A 17740-nucleotide genomic window follows, 5' to 3' on the forward strand; every position below is an offset into this window, starting at 1 on the left:
CCAAAGCTCTATCAACCAGGTTCTCTTCTCTCACGATTCTCTCTGCTAATGATGACTCTATAGCCCGGAAATCATGAGGAATGGCAAGTCCATAAACTTCTGCTGACTGAGTTGCCCAGAGCTGCCCAGTTTCAACTCTTTTGAGACCCTTCCTTGGATTTTCTGACTCACCCCGTAACACCCCAATAAACCCATCATTTTGATTTGTATATCCACACCCACTTCCCTCCAGCCCCACCCCCTCCCTAACCTCTGCCAACCACTAATATTTTCCATTTCTATAATTGTGTCATTTTAAGAGGGTTTTTAATAAACAGAACCATGCAATTCTGTAACCTTTGGGGGCTGGCTTTTTTCCCTCAGCATGATTCCCTGGAGATTCATCCTGGTTGTTTTGTGTATGGGTAGTGTGTTCCTTTTTATTTATTTTTTATTTTATTTTAATTTTTTTGAGATGGAGTCTCACTCTGTTGCCTAGGTTGGCATGCAGTGGTGCGATCTCAGTCACCACAACTTCTGCCTCCTGGGTTCAAGCGATTCTACTGCCTCAGCCTCCCGAGTAGCTGAGATTACAGGCATGCACCACCATGCCTGGCTAATTTTTGTATTTTTAGTAGAGATGGGTTTCACCGTGTTGGTCAGGCTGATCTCGAACTCCTGACCTTAAGTGATCCACCCACCTCAGCCTCCCAAAGTGCTGGGATTACAGGAGTGAGCCACTGTTCCTGGCACATGTTTCATTTTTATAAGAAACTGCCAAACTGTTTTCCAGAGTGGCTGTATGATTTTACATTCTCACCAGACATATATAATTGATCAGTTTCTCTGCATTCTCACTAGCATTTGGTGTTGTCTCTATTTTTCATTTTCTCCATTCTGAGAGGAGTGCAGTGATATCTCATTGTGGTCTTAATTTGCATTTCCCAAATGGCTAATAATAATGTTGAACATCTTTTCGTGTGCTTATTTGCCTTCTGTATATACTCTTCAGTGAAATCTCTTCATGTCTTTTGCCCATTTTCTAATTCTATTCTTGTTTATTAGCTGTTGAGTTTTGAGAGTGCTTCATATTTCTAGTTACTAGTCCTTTTGTCAGGTATGTGGTTTGCAAATATTTTCTCCCAGTCTGTAGCCGTAGCTTGTCTTTTTATCCTCTTTACAAGGTCTTTTGCAGAGCAAAAGCTTTTAATTTTGACGAAGTCCAATATATAAATGTTTCCTTTTATGAATCATGTTTTGGGGGCTAAGTTTAAGAGCTCTTTGCCTCACTCTAGATCCCAAATGTTTTCTCCTGTGCTTCCTTTTTTCTAAAATTTTTATAGAATTGTTTTTAAAATATGAAATGCTTCACAAATTTTTATATCATCTTTACATGGGGCCATGCTAATCTACTCTGTATCATTCCAGTTTTGGCTTATGTGTTGCCAAAGTGAGCACAAAGTCTTATGGTCTTATGTTTACATTTTAGTCTGAGGTTTTTTTTTTTTTTTTTTTTTTTTTTGAGACAGGATTTTGCTCTGTCACCCAGGCTGGAATGCAGTGATGCAGTCATAGCTTGCTGCAGTCTCCATCACCCAAGCTCAAGCGATCCTTCCACCACAAGCTCTGTAGTAGCTGGGACTACAAGTGTGCCCCACAATGTTCAACAAATTTTTGTATTTTTTGCAGAGACAAGGTCTTGCCATGTTGGTCTCAAACTTCTGGCCTCAAGTGAACCTCCTGCCTTGGCCTCCTAAAGTGCTAGGATGACAGGCATAAGCCACCATGTCTGGCGCTGAGGTGCATTTTAAGTTAATTTTTGTACAATATATGAGACTTATGTCAAAGTTTTGTTGTTTGGTTGATTTGGGGCCTATAGATGTCCAGTTGCTTCAGCACCATTTGTTGAAAAGACTTGTCTCCATTGATTGCTTTTGCATCTTTGTCAAAAATCAGCTGTCAAAAATAGTTGTGTGGAACTGTTTCTGAGTTCTGTGTTCTGTTCCATTGATCTATGTGCTATTCCTGGGCCAGAACCACACTGTGACCATATAACAGGTTTTGAAATTAGGTAGACTGATTTTTCTCTAAAATTAGCTAAATTTTAATAAACCATCTAAAATTATTCTAGCTATTCTAGTTCCTTTGCCTTTCCACATAAATTTTAGAAAAGTTTTGTCAATATTTGCAAGAAATATATTTTGTTGGAATTTTGATAGAAAGTGTGCCAATATGGGAATAATTGACAATTTTATTATGTTTAGTCTTCCAACCCATGAACACAGTTTTACCTCTCAGTTTATTTAGATATTCTTTGATTTCCTTCATCAGCATTTTATAGTTTTCAGCATAGAAATCCTATACATGTTTTGTTAGATTTCCACCCAAATATTCCATGTTTTGAGTGATTATAAATGGTATTTTATTTTTAATTTTGGTTTCCATGTGTTCATTAGTATATAGATTCTAGGAATTTTGTGTGTGTGTGTGTGTGTTTGTGTGTAGATTCTTTGGGACTTTCTACCACATCATTGTATCATCTGTAAATACAGACCATTTTATTTTTGCCTTTCTGAAATGTGTAGCTTTTCTTTTCTTTTCTTTTTTCTTTTCTTTCCTTTTCTTTCTTGCCTATTACACTGCCTAGAATGTTCAGCTCTATGTTGAATAAGAGTGGTGAGAGTGGGCCGGGCGCGGTGGCTCACGCTTGTAATCCCAGCACTTTGGGAGGCCGAGGCGGGCGGATCACAAGGTCAGGAGATCGAGACCACGGTGAAACCCCGTCTCTACTAAAAATACAAAAAATTAGCCGGGGGCGGTGGCGGGCGCCTGTGACTACAGGCGAGGCTGAGGCAGGAGAATGAGAGGCTGAGGCAGGAGAATGAGAGGCTGAGGCAGGAGAATGAGAGGCTGAGGCAGGAGAATGAGAGGCTGAGGCAGGAGAATGAGAGGCTGAGGCAGGAGAATGAGAGGCTGAGGCAGGAGAATGAGAGGCTGAGGCAGGAGAATGAGAGGCTGAGGCAGGAGAATGAGAGGCTGAGGCAGGAGAATGAGAGGCTGAGGCAGGAGAATGAGAGGCTGAGGCAGGAGAATGAGAGGCTGAGGCAGGAGAATGAGAGGCTGAGGCAGGAGAATGAGAGGCTGAGGCAGGAGAATGAGAGGCTGAGGCAGGAGAATGGCGTGAACCCGGCAGGCGGAGCTTGCAGTGAGCCGACATCACGCCACTGCACTCCAGCCTGGGTGACAGAGCGAGACTCCGTCTCAAAAAAAAAAAGAGTGATGAGAGTGGACATCCTTGCCTTGTTCCCAATCTTAGAAAGAAAGCATTCCATTTTTCACCATTAAGTATAGTATTAAATGCAGGGTTTTGTAGATGTTCTTAATCAAATTCAGGAAGTTCCCTCTATTCCTAGTTTTCTGAGGGTTTTTGAGACTTTGAGTTTTGTTTCTAATGGAGCTACAAGCTGTAGAGAACTTTATGAAATTGAATACATCCTAGTACAGCCACTTTATATCCAAACTGTTAGGAGTTTTGTATTAGAGAAACCATCAACCTTATATGAGAAGATTATTCGTGTGTGTTAGAATTTGCATCTTAGAGAAAACCCTCATTTTAGAATTGGGTTGAGAAGAAAAAGACCTTGGGTTTATTAATTGCAACTTTTGGCACAACCGTTAGAGCATTTATTTGCATCAAGGTTACATTACTGGGAAATTCATCTTACAGTAAAAAAGGTGAATAAAATGTTTTTTTCTTAAGAATTAATGTAGAAGGGCTGGATATATTTCCAGACACCCACAGTCCAAACTTTTTATCTATTGACACAATTTACAAACCAATGGAATGACACAGAATGAATTAAGTGAGAAATAAAAGATCATATGATCATTTTACAGTGTTCTCCCTGGGCTTCACGGAAGAATTAGGAAGCCACACTAGGTGCAGGTGCTATCAAAGTTAGCAGTCGTTATAGTGTATCCCTGAGAGTCTGAGTCCAGTGAGGTTTGGGGTGGAATGGAAGAACCACCTGCCTCTGCCCCATCTCTACATCCCCTGCTGAGACTTAGAACCAAATACTGCACTCTGACAACGCTCCCAAAACCTCCACCTTTCTTCTTTTTCCTTTTTTTTTTTGTTTGGAGATGGAGTCTCACTCTGTCGATCAGGCCGGAGTGCAATGGCACAATCTTGGCTCACTGCAGTCTCCAACTCCTGGTTCAAGAGATTCTCATGCGTCAGCCTCCTGCACAGCTGGGACTACAGGTGCGCACCACCATGCCTAGATAATTTTTGTATTTTTAGTAGAGACAGGGTTTCACCCTGTTGGCCAGGCTGGTCCTGAACTCCTGGCCTCAAGTGATCTGCCCGCCTCAGCCTCCCAAAATGCTGGGATTACAGGCGTGAGCCACCGTGCCCAGCCAAACCTCCAGCTTTCTCAGGTGCTCTTGAGATGGTAAAGAAGGAATGAAGTGGAGATCCTCTCCACTGTGAACTGCAGCATTCAGCAATCCTGAGATAACATGCCTCAACTCTCCTCCAGCCGCAGCCGCTCCCAGTTTACCAACAAGGTGAGTGCAAACAATGACTTATACAGAAATTGATCTCATTTTTTAATTTTATTTTTTTAAAAGACAGGGTCTCACTCTGTTGTCCAGTGTACTCCAGGCTGGAGTACAGAGGTGTGATCACAGTTCACTGTAACCTTGATCTCCTGGGTTCAAGGGATCCTTCTGCCTCAGCCACCCGAGAAACTGGACTACAGGTGCATGCTACCATGCCCAGCTAATTTTTAAATTTTTTTTTTGTAGAGATGGGGGTCTTACTTTGTTGCCCAGGCTGTTCTCAAACTCCTGGCCTCAAAAAATCCTCTGGCCGTGGCCTCTCAAAGTGGTGGAATTACAGATGTGAGCCACTGTGCCCAGCCCTTTTAAAATTGATTATTTTTATTTTTGTTTTTAGAGATGGGATCTTGCCACTGTGCTGGGATTCCCAGCCTGCTGGAGTGCAGTGGCTATTCACAGGTGTGATTATAGCACACTGCAGCCTCCAATTCCTGGCCTCAAGCCATCCTCCCACCTCAGCCTCTCGAGTAGCTAAGATTACAGGTGCGCACTATTGCACTTGACCTGATCCATTTAAACAACTGACATTAAGTGGAAAAGGATTAGTGTATAGAACTCAGATCTGCTGTGTCCCAAGCCAGTGCTTGGAACACAGTGGGTATTTAGGGACCTTGAATGAAATAATGAGGAGAATTTTAGTACCCATTCTCAATCAGAAATGCATAGTTCATTTGTAAATTTTGCACCCCCTCGCCATAAAATAAAATGTGGGATGGGATCGAGAATTTAAATCTTTGAAAGGCACTTCAGCTCTCATTTTGTCCAACCTGTATATGGAGCTAGGATCTCTTTCTGCAGTATTCACAAGTACCAATGGTCCCACCTTGGTCTGCAAAGACCTTTCCACTGATTCACAGTTCTGTTCTTTTGTTCCTTTTTTTTTTTTTTTTTTTTGAGACGGAGTCTCGCTCTGTCGCCCAGGCTGGAGTGCAGTGGCACAATCTCGGCTCACTGCAAGCTCTGCCTCCCGGGTTCATGCCATTCTCCTGCCTCAGCCTGTCCGAGTAGCTGGGACTACAGGCGCCCGCCACCACGCCCGGCTAATTTTTCTTGTATTTTTAGTAGAGACAGGGTTTCACCGTGGTCTTGATCTCCTGACCTCATGATCCGCCCGCCTCGGCCTCCCAAAGTGCTGGGATTACAAGCGTGAGCCACCGCGCCCGGCCTATTTTTTCTTTATATCAAACTTAAATAATCTATCCTCCAATTCTCAAACTCCAATCTTAGTTATGCATCATGAGGCTTTTGGAGAAAACCTGCCTAATGGTCTGTCTCCCTTCCTGTGTATTCAACCTCCCCTTTTCAGCTGGCATTTTGCATGAGCACTGAATCATGGTCAGGTCTTTCAGCTTGCTGGGGAAGCTCCTTACACCCCTTGTCCTTTCTTCACCTCTCACCTTCTCTCTCCTCTTCACAACAAATCCTCTTGAAGGACACTTATTATCTCCACTTATCCCTCCCACTACCCAACTCTCCTTAGTCTGGCCTCAACCCCAACCCAAACCCTTGAATTGCTCTATGACAGATTAGCAGTGATGCACTTCAGACCTTATCTTACTGGTGGACTTGGAAGCATGGACGCATGTGACACCCTAGGCTTCTGAGGACCCTGTCTTCAGGGTCATCTGAACTGACTTTAAGGGCTGGGCACAGTGGCTTACGCCTGTAATCCCAGCACTTCAGGAGGCCGAGGTGGGTAGATCACCTGAGGTCGGCAGTTGGACATCAGCCTGGCCAACATGGTGAAACCCCATCTGTACTTAAAATACAAAATTAGGCTGGGTGCGGTGGCTCATGCCTGTAATCCTAGCACAGTGGGATGCTAAAGTGGGTGGATCACCTGAGGTTAGGAGGTCAAGACCAGCCTGACCAACATTGTGAAACCCCATCTCTACTAAAAATACAAAAATTAGCCAGGCATGGTGGCAGGCACCTGTAATCCCTGCTACTCGGGAGGCTGAGGCAGGAGAATCTCTTGAACCCGGGAGGCAGAGATTGCAGTGAGCTGAGATAGCACCATTGCACTCCAGCCTGGGCAACAAGAGCAAAACTCCACCTCAAAAAACAAACAGGCCAGGCGCAGTGGCTTACGCCTGTAATCCCAGCACTTTGGGAGGCTGAGGTGGGCAGATCACGAGATCAGGAGATCGAGACCATCCTGGCTAACACGGTGAAACCCCGTCTCTACTAAAAATACAAAAATTAGCTGGGCGTGGTGGCAGGCACCTGTAGTCCCAGCTACTTGGGAGGCTGAGGCAGGAGAATGGCATGAACCCAGGAGGCAGAGCTTACAGTGAGCCAAGATTGCACCTCTGCACTCCAGCCTGGATGACAGAGTGAGACTCTGTCTCAAAAACAAACAAACAGACAAACAAAATTAGCTGGGCGTGATGGCAGGTGCCTATAATCCCAGCTACTTGGGAGGCTGAGGCAGGAGAATCGCTTGAACCCAGGAGGCGGAGGTTGCAGTGAGCCAAGATCGCGCCATTGCACTCCAGCCTGGGCAACAAAAGCAAAACTCCATCTCAAAAACAAACAAAAAAGTGGCTTTAGGGACATCACTCTCCTGGTTTCTTCCAACTGCTCTGGCTCCATCGTGTCTTGTTGCCCGGCTGGTTCCTCTTCTTCTGTCCTCTCTTAAAAAACAAGCAACAGGCTGGGTGCAGTGGCTCACACCTATAATCGCAGCACTTTGGGAGGCCAAAGTGGGCAGATCACCTGAGGTCAGGGGTTTGAGACCAGCCTGACCAACATGGTGAAATACCGTTTCTACTGAAAATACAAAAATTAGGCCGGGCGCGGTGGCTCACGCTTGTAATCCCAGCACTTTGGGAGGCCGAGGCGGGCGGATCACGAGGTCAGGAGATCGAGACCACGGTGAAACCCCGTCTCTACTAAAAAATACAAAAAATTAGCCGGGTGCGGTGGCGGGCACCTGTAGTCCCAGCTACTCGGAGGCTGAGGCAGGAGAATGGCGTGAACCCGGGAGGCGGAGCTTGCAGTGAGCCGAGATTGCGCCACTGCACTCCAGCCCGGGCGACAGAGCGAGACTCTGTCTCAAAAAAAAAAAAAAAAAAAAAAAAAAAAAATTAACCAGGTGTGGTGGCACATGCCTGTAGTCCCAGCTACTCGGGAGGCAGAGGCAGGACAATTGCTTGAACCCGGGAGGCAGAGGTTGCAGTGAGCCGAGATTGTGCCACTGCACTCCAGCCTGGCTGACAAAGCAAGACTGTCTCAGCTGGGCGCGGTGGCTCACGCCTGTAATCCCAGCACTTTGGGAGGCCGAGGTGGGCGGATCACGAGGTCAGGAGATCGAGACCATCCTGGCTAACACGGTGAAACCCCATCTCTACCAAAAATACAAAAAATTAGCCGGGTGAGGTGGCAGGCGCCTTTAGCCCTAGCTACTCTGGAGCCTGAGGCAAGAGAATGGCGTGAACCCCAGGGGGCAGAGCCTGCAGTGAGCCGAGATTGCGCCACTGTACTCCAGCCTAGGCGACAGCAAGACTCCGTCTCAAAAAAAAAAGACTGTCTCAAACAACAACAACAACAAATCGTACCTTAGCAATCTGTTCTGGGCCCTCTTTTCTTCTCATTTTACACACTTTTCCTAGGTGACCTGTCTATACCCATAATTTCAGTTGCCAACTGTTGTGCCAGTGAATCCTGAAACCATAATTCCAGGACTTGCACAGAGGAGGATTCACTATCTGTTGAATAACAAAGTGGATGAGTCTGGATACGGTGGCTCATGCCTTTAATCGCAATGCTTTGGGAGGCAGAGGTGAGAGGTTCGCTTGATCCCAGGAGTTCCAGACGAGCCTGTGTGACACAGTGAGACCCCGGTCTCTACAAAAAATACAAAAATGAGCTGGGCATGGTGGCTCATGCTTGTGGTCTCAGCTACTTGGGAGGCTGAGATGGGAGACTCACCTAACCCTGGAGGTCAAGGCTGCTTGTGAGCCGGATGCCACTGCACTCCAGCCTGGGTGACATGGTGAGACCCTGTCAAAAAAAAAAAAAAAAAAGGATGAAACCTGTAACTTCAGCCAAAGCCTAGATGCTGAGACTCATTCCTTTCTCTTGTCCTGTTCCAGCCTGCTCCTCTCTCTAGAATAGATTGCTGCCTATTCTAAATGGTCTTCCTTCCTCCAATCCTGCTCCTTCCCCAACCATCTCCACGCAGCTCCATGTGCAATTTTTTTTTCTTCCTTCCTTCCTTCCTTTTTTTTTTTGAGATGGAGTCTACCTCTGTCACCCAGGCTGGAGTGCAATGGCATGATCTTGGCTTACTGCAACCTCTGTCTCCCGGGTTCAAATGATTCTCCTGCCTCAGCCTCACAAGTAGCTGGGATTAAAGGCGCCCGCCACCATGCCTAGCTATTTTGTGTGTGTGTGAGTGTGTGTATTTTTAGTAGAGATAGGGTTTCACCATGTTGGCCAGGCTGGTCTTGAACTCCTGACCTCAAGTGATCTGCCTGCCTCGGCCTCCCAAAGTGCTGGGACTGCAGGTGTGAGCCACTGCACCCAGCTTCCACATGCAATTTCAAAAAGAAATTTTGGTCCCACCACTTGCTTGTTTAAGGTTGTTCAAAGACCCCAAGAGCTCTTTTTTTTTTTTTTTTTTTTTTTTTGAGACAGAGTCTAGCTCTGTCGCCCAGGCTGGAATGCAGTGGAGCAATCTCGGCTCACTGCAACCTCCACCTCCCAGCTTCAAGCAATTCTCCTGCCTCAGCCTCCCAAGTAGCTGGGATTACAGCCGCCCACCACCACGCCCAGCTAATTTTTGTATTTTTAGTAGAGATGGGGGTTTCACCATATTGGCCAGGCTGGTCTCGAACTCCTGACCTCGTGATCCTCCCGTCTCAGCTTCCCAAAGTGCTGGGATTACAAGCATGAGCCACCACGCCTGGCCCCGAGAGCTCTTTCTGGCCTGCCCTACTCCTACCTCCCCAACCTCATCTCTCATGAGCTCCCTCTTCACTCTTCATTCCTCCCGTGCTGAGTTTCTCTCAGCTGTCTGGCCCCCGGCCCTTTGCACAGGATGGTCCTGCTCTCTGAATGCTCTTCTTTTCCCATGTTGCCTGGCTCCCTCCTACTCATTCCTCAGGTCATTTCCTCGGGAGCTCTGTCCCTGCCCTGCCCTTCTTCAGTTCCTGTACCACCCGATGCTACGGAACTTACACACTGCGTTGCAATTACATATTTACATAAGTGTTTTGCTCACTAGCCTGTAGGTTCTGTGTGGGTAGGACTAGAGACTATTTCTATCCTGTTCATCTTTTTGTATTCTTATATATAAATATAACTCATCACCTCCTGACATTTGAGCCCTTCTGCTGATCCAAGTAAACAGTACTTAACACAGAGCTGTGTACACAGTAGATGCTCAGTGTGTTGAATGGAAGAATCAATGACTCTTCCCCAGGGAGAATGGCATCAGTTCTTTTTTTTTCTTTTTTTGAGACGGAGTCTCGCTTTGTCGCCCAGGCTGGAGTGCAGTGGCACAATCTCGGCTCACTGCAAGCTCCGCCTCCCGGGTTCACACCATTCTCCTGCCTCAGCCTGTCCGAGTAGCTGGGACTACAGGTGCCCGCCACCACGCCCGGCTAATTTTTTGTATTTTTAGTAGAGACGGGTTTCACCATGGTCTCGATCTCCTGAACTCGTGATCCGCCCAGCTCAGCCTCCCAAAGTGCTGGGATTACAAGCGTGAGCCACCGCACCCGGCCGAATGGCATCAGTTCTAACATGGATGGCTGGGCTGTCCCATGTGATTTGAGCAGTTTTAGATTTACACCAGGAGGGAGTGCTGTCCGCCATAACCCTGGGTACTTACTGTCCTCCCTTTCCCAGAAGAAGTGTCCCCACATTAAGCATAGACATGAGGAATGGAGCCTGCATTATTAAAATAGGGCTTCCTTCTTTATTGTCTGAGTGGCCTCCAGGGAAGTCATGATAGGGGACAACCATTGTCAAACTAAAAAAAATTCACTGGGCCCTAAAACATCACCAGCCCAGGTCCAGGACAGAGAGGTGGGGGAGACAAGCCTCATTCATGTGCATAGCAGAGCACACAGGAAGTTTCAGAGGACTGAGCCCAGTGGCTGTGGCAGTATGATGGTGACATCACAGGGCTGGCAGTTAAGCCTGTATCAATAGGGATATAATGGAGCAAGCAACAGGATACCCCTGATAGACACTGATTGATAGAGCCAGATTTTGTCTCAAAAAAAAAAAAAAAAAAAAAAAGGCTGAATTTGGCTGGGTGTGGTGGCTCACATTTGGAATCCTAGGACTTTAGGAAACCAAGGTGGGCAGATTGCTTGAGACCAGCCTGGGAAACATTGCGAGACTCTGTCTTTTTTTTTTTTTTTTTTTTGAGACGGAGTCTCGCTCTGTCGCCCAGGCTGGAGTGCAGTGGCGCAATCTCGGCTCACTGCAAGCTCCGCCTCCCGGGTTCACGCCATTCTCCTGCCTCAGCCTCTCCAAGTAGCTGGGACTACAGGCACCCGCCACCACGCCCGGCTAATTTTTTGTATTTTTAGTAGAGATGGGGTTTCACCGTGGTCTCGATCTCCTGACCTCGTGATCCGCCCGCCTCGGCCTCCCAAAGTGCTGGGATTACAAGCGTGAGCCACCGCACCCGGCCGAGACTCTGTCTTAAAAAAGAAAGAAGCTGAATTAAATCCATTCTTCTTTAGTTCCATTGGGCAAAATTACAGCCAAAAGTGTTACAGGAAATTGCATAAATAAGATCCTTTTAAAAAGGATTTGTTTATCATATTAATAACAAGGCTCATGATAAAAAAAATAAAGCTGCCTTACCATTTTACTCTTATTATTTCTTGAGACAGGGTCTCACTTCTGTCACCCAGGCTGGAGTGCAATGGTGTGATTTTGGCTCACTGCAACCTCCACCTTCTGGGCTCAAGTGATTTTCCTGCCTTAGCCTCCTAAGTAGCTGGGACTAGAGGTTGCACCTCTGTGCCTGGCCAATGTTTCTGTTTTTTATAGATATGGGGTTATGCCATGTTGCCCAGGCTGGTCTTGAACTCGTGAGCTCAAGCAATCCACCTGCCTTGGCCTCCCAAAGTGTTGGGATTTATAGGAGTGAGCCACTGTGTCTGGTCTGCCTTACTATTTTAGAGATAAAAAAAATTTTTTTTTTTGTTTTTTTTTTTGAAACGGAGTCTAGCTCTGTCCCAGGCTTGAGTGCAGTGGCGGCATCTTGGCTCACTGCAATCTCTGCCTCCCGGCCTCAAGCTATTCTCCTGCCTCAGCCTCCCGAGTAGCTGGGATTACAGGCGCGTGCCACCATGCCCAACTAATTTTTGTATTTTTAGTAGAGACGGGGTTTCACCATGTTGGCCAGGCTGGTCTCGATCTCCTGACCTCGTGATCCGCCTGCCTCAGCCTCCCATAGTGCTGGGATTACAGGTATGAGCCACCACACCCGGCCAAATTTCTGTTTTTCAAAGATGGAATACATTGTCTTATAAGGAGTGGGGTCCCCATCACTAAGGTATCCAACAAGTAAGGTAGGCATGTTGCAGAAGGCGTTTCAGCATCAGCCAAGGGACTAGATGTGATCTGGTTTCTTCCAGCCCAGAGTGCCTGCCTTTCACTGCATATTAGAAGTTTCCATAAATGTCTGGAGATACCAACTTTGTTAACTCCAGATTGGTAAATTCTGATTTTTGAGAGTCCAGACCTCTTGTATTGATTTGTATAATCTGCTGCCATTTTAGCCCTCTGAGCCTCAAAATGAAACAATTCTGGTGAGATTGGAAGGGAGATGGGAATTAATATAATTAATACAATGTGAAAGAGAAATACAGTTTGGAATAACTGACTTACACAGATCACAAAACAGATAGGAAGCAAACCAGGACTTGATTCTGTTCTCCAGACTTGAGCTCCCAAGTCCTCCTTTTAATCTCATCAATCTCGTGTCCAAACACCAGACCGTGAGGGGAGTGAAGCACCTGACTGCCATTCTCAGTCCAGGTTTTCACAACTCATTTGTTTAGTGTTAGGGATTGAATTGTGGCCCCCTAAAATCCGTATGTGACTGTATTCAGAAACAGGGTCATTACAGACGTAAATAGTTAAGATGAGGTCATTAGGGTGGGCCTTAATCCCAGATGACTGGTATCCTTAGAAAAAGGGCAGTTGGGCAGGATGCACTGGCTCATGCCAGCAATCCCAGTGACTCAGGAGGCTGAAGCAGGAAGATCACCCAAGCCCAGGAGTTCGCAGCTACAGTGAGCTATGACCACGCCACTGCACTGCAGACTGGGTGACTGAGAGAGACCCTGTCTCAAAAAAAAAAAAAAAAAAAGAAAAAGGAAAAGGGGCTGGGCACAGTGGCTCACACCTGTAATCCTAGCACTTAGGGAGGCTGAGGCAGGCGGATCACCCGAGGTCAGGAGTTCGAGACCAGCCTGGCCAACATGGTGAAACCCCCTATCTACTAAAAATACAAAAATTAGCTGGGTGTGGTGGTACAAACCTGTAATCCCAGCTGCTCGGGAGGCTGAGACAGGAAAATCACTTGAACCCAGGAGGCAGAGGTTACAGTGAGCCGAAATCACGCCATTGCACTCCAGCCTGGGCCACAAAAGCACGACTCTGTCTCAAAAAAAAAAGGGCAGTTTGGACATAGACACACACATACACAGGGAAAACTCCATGTGAGGTGACACATGGAGAAGAGGGCCATCCCCAGCCAAGGAGAAAGGCCTGGAGCAGCCTCAGAAGGAACCCATCCTGCTGACACCTAGATCTTGGACTTGTAGCCACCAGAACTGTGAGACAATCAATTTGTTGTTTAAGCCACTCAGTGTGTGGTACTTTGTCATAGTGGCCCCAGGAAACGAATACATTTGGTGATTGAGGAAACATTCACTGTGTGCCAGTGTACTGGGCCCAGCAAGAGGAATCAGACACATGGCCCAGAGTGCTATCTGGCAGGGGAGACAGGACAGGGAGCAGAGCAGCCACTGCCAGGGCCAGAACGAGTCATCAAGGTCATCCAACGAGAAATCCAGGGAAGGAAGCCTCCTGCCTGCCAGGCTGTCTGGGGCTAATGCCTTTGCTCTGGTTCTTGAACACTGGGATGGATTTTGCTGGTACAGGTAGGGAGAGACAGAGGAGGTAGCATGAACAAAGTCAAAGTGTGACAATATGCAGATGGTCAGCTAGGGCATGTGGGGACCATGTGAAAAGAAGGCTGAAAGGTGGATTGAGAGCAGGTTAGTAGGGGAAACGATGCCAGGAGTGCTCTGCAGGCCCTGGGAAGTCACAGAAAGTTCCCGAGCTAGGAGCCGCTGAGAGCACCAGCTGTGTGGTCACTTGAGCAGTGATGGAGGACAAGCTGGGGGTGGCGGGCCGGCACTGAGGGCTCTCAGGTGGTCAGTAATGCAGACCCAGGAGAAGCTGTCAGTGGGAACTTGGATTTCCTCAGCCTCATTTCTTTTGTCTTCCACTTGCTGAAAACACCTGCACTGTGAAGAGCTCTAGGTTTCAGAAATTCCCATCCACTGAGACAAGCTTTGCCTAAATGGAGTGGTCCTAGCAGTCCCGTTAGCTACCTCACCCCCAGCCTTTCCCAAGAGTAGCATAAGGCAGGCAGGGAAAGAAGTCACCCTTGATCTGCACTCTGGGACCTTGCAAGTGACCCTGAGCCTCAGTTCCCTTGTCTGAAAGATGGGGTCAGATTCTCACACTGCCTCCTTTGAACAAGACAATGAATGTGCAAGAGCCTGTAAACTGCAGTGAGCCACGGACACATCAGGGGCCATCATTCCCTTTGTCAGAAGCAGGGCTCAGGCAGGTCAGTGGCTGGTCAGGACTGAGCTTGGCAGGATGGTTGTAGGTAGGATCTGGACAGGTAGCTGTAGGGGGAACTAGGTGGCTACAGAAGCAGGAAACAATGGCCCCATGTTCTGGCAGGAAGGGAGCCTAAGGGCAGATTGGGCCCTGACCCAGTCACTGGAATGGACAAAGCCAAGGTTGGATGGGAATTCCCACTCTTGGGGCTGGCAGGTCCCTTCACCCACTGTCAGACTCCCCAGTGCCAGGTCACTCACTCTGCGCAGACGCTGGCGTCTGACCCACACATTGCTACTGTGACTCCCAGGTGCAGCTGGTCTAGCACCAGCTATGCAGAACCACTTCCAGGGATTTCTCATGCACTCAGGCCCTGGCTGGATGCACAGTAGTGCAGTCTATCACCGACAGAGGCCCATGGCATAGGCTGTCCCCAGCTCTCCTCAAGTTACTCCTCATGGGTATCCTGCCCTGTCATGCTTATCGACTCAGAGAGTGGGCAGGGCTCTCACAATTTATAAATGAGAAAACTGAGTTCCAAGAAGCAAAGGGTCTTTTGCAAGTTCTCTAAGATGGTATATGACAGGGCTGCCTCCCACAGTGTGAAATTATCGTTAAGAGTTGTAGTTGTAAGTATTATTTTTTTTTGAGATGGAATTTAACTCTTGCTGCCCAGGCTGGAGTGCAGTGATGCAATCTTGGCTCACTGCAACCTCTGTCTCCTGGGTTCAAGCGATTCTCCTGCCTCAGTCCCCCAAGTAGCTGGGATTACAGGCGCCCACCACCATGCCTGGCTAATTTTTTCTATTTTTAGTAGAGATGGGGTTTCACCCTGTTGGCCAGGCTGGTCTCGAACTCCTGATCTCAGGTGATCCACCACCTCAGCCTCCCAAAGTGCTGGGATCACAGGCGTGAGGCACTGTGCCCAGCCGGTTGTCAGTATTTACAGTGCTCACTGTTTGCCTGTGTCCCTAAGCATTTTATGGTTCCAACTCCGAAAACTTTAGTTCTGTTCTCGCCCTGTCCTGAACCTTTGGAAACAATGAGTCTTGTTAGCTAGTGTCTACTTTGCTCCCTACTTTGGCTAAGGGAGAAATAGGTCCACTGACTTTCTCATCAGAACTGAGCCAAGAGCAAGGGCCCTAGGGAGGGACATATGGCGACATACAGCAGCTTTGGGTTTGGGCAGAGCTGGGTTTGGATCCCAGCCTGGTCACCATTACTAGCTACATGGCATTGGGTAGGGCACTTCACCTCTAAATCTTTCAGTTTCCACATCCATAAAAGGGGATTATAGGTTATTCTTCAGGGAAGTTGAAGACTAAATTCCTCTCAATAAATGGCCATCGATGGCAGATATATGTACTAACCTGCATCTGTAACGCTACTAGATGACTGACTAGTCTGACCAACTTATGTATATACCTGTGGCAATTTCTGGAAGACACCTCCTTCACTGAAGTCAGCGCAGCTCTTATCTGGCCCCCTGCTACTGGTCTATCCTTTTCAATTCCATCAGCCTAAACATAGCTCTGACATTTTCTACTAGCCCAAACCCTTACCTACTCCTTGAGAGGGTAACTGGGAGTAAGAGCATGAAATACTATTAGTATCCCTGTTGCTGGTTAGGCTCACAGTGAACCACATGCAGATTTGTACAGCTGAAACAACCTGCAGGCTCACTTAGCTTGGGCCTCAGAGTTTCAGTTGAGGAACTGGAGGCTCACAGAGGGGAAGTGACAGAGGGGGAGCAAATACCATTCAGTGGCCAGGTTGAGGCTAGAATATACATCTCTAGATTCTCAGTTTGAGGCCTCCCTCACCATACCTCCACTCTTCCTCTGCCAGGGCTGGTGCTGGGGAGTGCTGTCTTAAACACAGAGACCCCAGGCCCCTCCTGGCCAGGGGTCAAGTCCCCTTAATCGGAAATAGAGTTAACTCTGGCCAGGTGCAGTGGCTCATGCCTGTAATCCCAGCACTTTGGGAGTTCAAGTCAGGAGGATCACTTGAGCCCAGGGGTTTGAAACCAGCCTGTGCAACATAGTGAGACCTCCTCTCTACCAAAAATATTTAGCCAGGCATGGTGGCATGCACCTACAGTCCCAGTTACTCGGCTGAGGTGGGAGGATTGTTTGTGCCCAGTTCGAGCATGCAGTGAACCATGATTGTGCCAGTGTATTCCAGCTTGGGCGACACAGTCAGACCGTCTCCAACAACAAAAAGCAATAGAGTAAGAGTATTTTCTCCATATGCCCTCCCAACACCCCTGGGACAAGTTATAAAATACCCACTTGATCAGAGATTATCAAGCTGACCTAATTGGCTCTGAGAACTTCCACACTCACTGCAATCTTGGTGGTTTTCCTGCAGAGCAACTTTGGCTGGCTGCAGCTTAAGTCTACTAGTAACTTCCAAACTGTTGACCCTTTCCAAACTGTCAACACAGCGGTATCATCAGGCTCATTAAAATTGATGTCAGCACAATGCAACAGAGCTGGAGAAAACTGGAAGGTCATAGCATAGTTTACAACCACTTTGTACTTCTGTCTCACCTTTCTCTGGCGATGGGGTAGGTAGTGTAGCCCAAATAGGAATGCCAGGAACAGGATGACTCAGCTCTCCTGTATCTGTCCTGGAGTATGTAGCAGGAGTCCTGGTGGTGGTGATACAGGAGCGGGTAGGGTGCAGTATCTTACACAAGGTGGTTTGTGCATTTCCACGCTGGCCACTATCATTCTTCAGGTGCTGGACTCCTGAAACAGGAGTGAACTAAAGGTAAGAGCAGAGGTTGAAAACAAGGCACCATGGGCCGGGCACAGTGGCTCACGCCTGTAATTCCAGCACTTTGGGAGGCCGAGGTGGGTAGATCACCTGAGGTCAGGAGTTCAAGACCAGCCTGACCAGTATGGTGAAACCTCGTCTCTACTAAAAATACAAAAATTAGCCAGGCGTGGTGGCGGCTACTCGGGAGGCTGAGACAGGAGAATTGCTTGAACCCGGGAGGCAGAGGTTGCAGTGAGCCGATATTGTGCCACTGCACTTCAGCCTGGGTGACAGCAAAGACTCCATCTCCAAAAAAAAAAAAAAAAGAAAATGGCTTCAAAAAGATGGCATACCAATGTATCACACATGTAGGTGTGTATGTAGAACACACCTCCACCAACCTCGGAGCAGCTAGTCAGGACCAGTCATCTAGCCCATCATAGCTGCCACCCAGCTCAGACATTTTATAACTCAATTTACCGCAGAAGCTGGAAGCAAACCCTCTCAATGTTCTCCTTCAGATGGGAGACAACTCCAAAAA

General features: G+C 47.5%; 1 non-coding gene across 1 annotated transcript; it reads right to left on the reverse strand.

Moving 5' to 3' along the window:
- Positions 1–1331: 1331 nt before the first annotated feature.
- On the reverse strand, positions 1332–1437 carry LOC129479922 (U6 spliceosomal RNA). Its single transcript, XR_008656849.1, has one exon. It is a non-coding gene; the product is annotated as a U6 spliceosomal RNA (small nuclear RNA).
- Positions 1438–17740: the final 16303 nt, after the last annotated feature.

Source organism: Symphalangus syndactylus, chromosome 3 (assembly GCF_028878055.3).
Source record: "Symphalangus syndactylus isolate Jambi chromosome 3, NHGRI_mSymSyn1-v2.1_pri, whole genome shotgun sequence".
Taxonomy (NCBI): domain Eukaryota; kingdom Metazoa; phylum Chordata; class Mammalia; order Primates; family Hylobatidae; genus Symphalangus; species Symphalangus syndactylus.